Source organism: Adiantum capillus-veneris, chromosome 17 (genome assembly GCF_014529385.1).
Source record: "Adiantum capillus-veneris isolate H3 chromosome 17, ASM1452938v2, whole genome shotgun sequence".
Classification (NCBI taxonomy): domain Eukaryota; kingdom Viridiplantae; phylum Streptophyta; class Polypodiopsida; order Polypodiales; family Pteridaceae; genus Adiantum; species Adiantum capillus-veneris.
In genome coordinates this window covers 105,188,889-105,191,741 of record NC_140947.1, presented here as the reverse complement: position 1 = coordinate 105,191,741, position 2,853 = coordinate 105,188,889, and positions in this window count along the sequence as shown.

Genomic DNA, 2,853 nt, shown 5'->3' with positions numbered 1-2,853 from the left:
ATTGTTGGATGAAGGCCAATACTTTGTCGGTAGCACCAAAGGTGCCATCATAGGTGAGAAAAGAGATACTCTTTCCTCCCTCTTTGAACTTCTTTAGCTTTTGTGACATCGCCATGGAGGGTAAGATTTGCGATGTCCTCCCCTCTTGTATTCTCTAGGAGAATAGCCATAGCTTTCATCGATAGAGAAGGAAGATGAAGAAGAAGGAGAAGAGGGTGAGCTCTTTCTTGCCCTTTTCTTCCTTGGTTTCCCCTCTTCCCTTTTGGAGTGACGAGGAGAAGGACTATGGGTTAACCGTTTCCTCTTGGGAGGAGTTGGCGATCGTTTAGTCTGCCTTCTTCGTGGAGCCACATCTTTGGAGGAATTTAGGGATTCATTACTTTCTTGTCTTTGGATTCCTCCTCTCGTATGGGAGAGAGTCCTCTTTTGGGGGTCACATCAAGAGGCCTCCTAAGCTCTCTCTCCTCTTGGAGAGGAAAAGGAAATCCCATAAGCACAAAGTTGTTGAGTAACTTTGGCTTGCAAAGCGGGGATGCCCATAGCTTGTTCCAACCTTGTGACAAGATAATTAACAAACATGGGGGCATCATCATTAGCACCTTCATGTGCAAAATCAAAGTTATCAATGTTCATGCTACTCTCTTGGTTATTGTCACCCATGTTAATTAAACTTATGTGTTTACTTGCTTTGGCAATTCAAACCTTAGTTTCTACTCCTCTTAGCCTTTGAAAATAGGCACTTAAGTATCTACACCCACCGCTCAAATTGGTTAATTATAGAGAGTAGTGGAGTGAGTCTAACATAGTGAAGTTGCCGAGGGATAGCTCCTTTCGGACTTCTTATGGCTCAATAATAGTAAAGCTGAAGGCAAGTCTAAAAAAACTCCATTATTAAGACCAAAGCTCCCAAGGTGTGCAGCATATCCCACATAGTGGGATCAACAAAACCGATAATAGATCCCAGTCCCACTTACCCTAATATAATTAACAAAATCAACCGTTAATAGGCTACTTAAGGACCTTCCTTCTTAAGCAAGAAGAGAGAAACCAAATGCTCTGATACCAATGTAATGAAAATGTCCTATGAACTTTGAGAGTAATGGAATTAGGAAATTAGGTGAAGCTCTTTTGTGAGATTACTTTGTGAGCATAGCGAGTGAACCTAATTGATGGTAGCAACATAAACATGGTACTTAGTTAACTTGGTATGAACAATAATTTTGCAAGAGAGAGAGAGAGTTTAGAGAACATGACAATAGTTGAGGACCGGATTCATATGGAGCCGGTCCCCCCTCCAATAGGCATTTGTATTATAGTTTCTCCCATCAAGAGAGACTTGGTACAATACAATCTTTGTGTTCCTTGTGACCTAGGTGATGCAATGAGGATGGAAAGCTTCATGCATCACAAGCATAAGTAAACTTTGTAAAAAGCATTAACTATCCCAAGGCTCAGTCCCAAGGCCTCAAACACCTTCGAAGGTGAAGAGAGCTAGCGGGGAATGAGGATAGGGAAGAGGAAGAAGAAACATTCCATAGGAGAAAGAAATAGTTCCTCACTTATCATCACTCTTCTTGCTAACATACATAATAGCATAGTAATGAAGATGGAGAAGATGGAAAGCTTAAGTATTGAATCATGGCTCTTGGTTGGATTTGCATTCCATAGCCAAGAGTGTTGGTGTAGGCTCTCACTTCTCACAGCTTGGAGAAAGAGGTGGAGTTCCTCAACTTTCACCAAGTGAGAATGATCCACAAAATGAGTGTGTGTGTGGTGTATATCCCCCCAGCACCCCCCTTGCTTGCTTGGGGTGAGTTGTAGCTTTTACACATGTTTGAAGCTCATTGGACCCCTCTCCCCCTAGCCAATCACATGCAACATGCATTCAAGTACATGGGTAGTGTTTGGACAAGTGTCCTCCTTACCCCTTCGAGAGAGAGAGCTTGAAAATATCTAGATATTTGTTGGATGGAACTAGAAGTTCATTGGATCCCTCTTTAGCCCAACCAATAGCATTCAAGTACACCATGTGGTTAAGCATAGGGAGAGTCTGACATGTGTCCCATGTGCCCTTTGGGTGAGTGGAAGGTTAAGTGATTGCATTGTAGGAAAAACATATTACCTAAGAGTCATCTAGAAGATGAATGGGATGTTTGATGACACATTTTGCCTTGATCCTATTCTTGCAAATATCATTTTTGTTGGGTGAAACTCTTGTCTTGGATTTCCAAAAGGCGGTCACCAAATCTCTACTTTCAGTTGTGATACTTGTATGCAGAGGCACTTGTCTGTGACAAGCAACAAGTGGCAACACTTCATCCTCATCTTTCATTTCCATTTGACTGCTTTCTGCCACTATATTCCATTGGTGAACACCCAAGACATCAACAATTTTGCACTGGTTCACTAACGTTGTCCTCTAATCACCATTGTTCAGTATCATCGTCAACAAGGTTCTCTTCCCAAAAAGCTTAATTGAAGAGTGGGGTACTTTCAGCTGAGTCAATGTGTTGCGAACGTCGAAAAGATGACTCGATTGCACATCTAAACTCCTCAACTTAGAAAATGGTTGATGATGCATGAGCTGCTCTAGAATTTCCTGTTGGTGTATAGTTGTTAGTCCTTGGGTCTGCCGATGCCAACATCTAGCCATGGATATTTGCATATATTGTTCCTTGACCTGGTTGTAGGAAGTCCAATTGTCTTAGCAGGGTTGTGCTCCTTGCGTCATTGCTCACGCTTCTTTTGTGCCTAAGAGCCTCGCAAAAATTCTTGGTTGCTGACAGGTTCATGAATGATCATGGTTCCCATTACAGTACCCTCTGTAAATGTAGGTAGCTATGACACGAGATT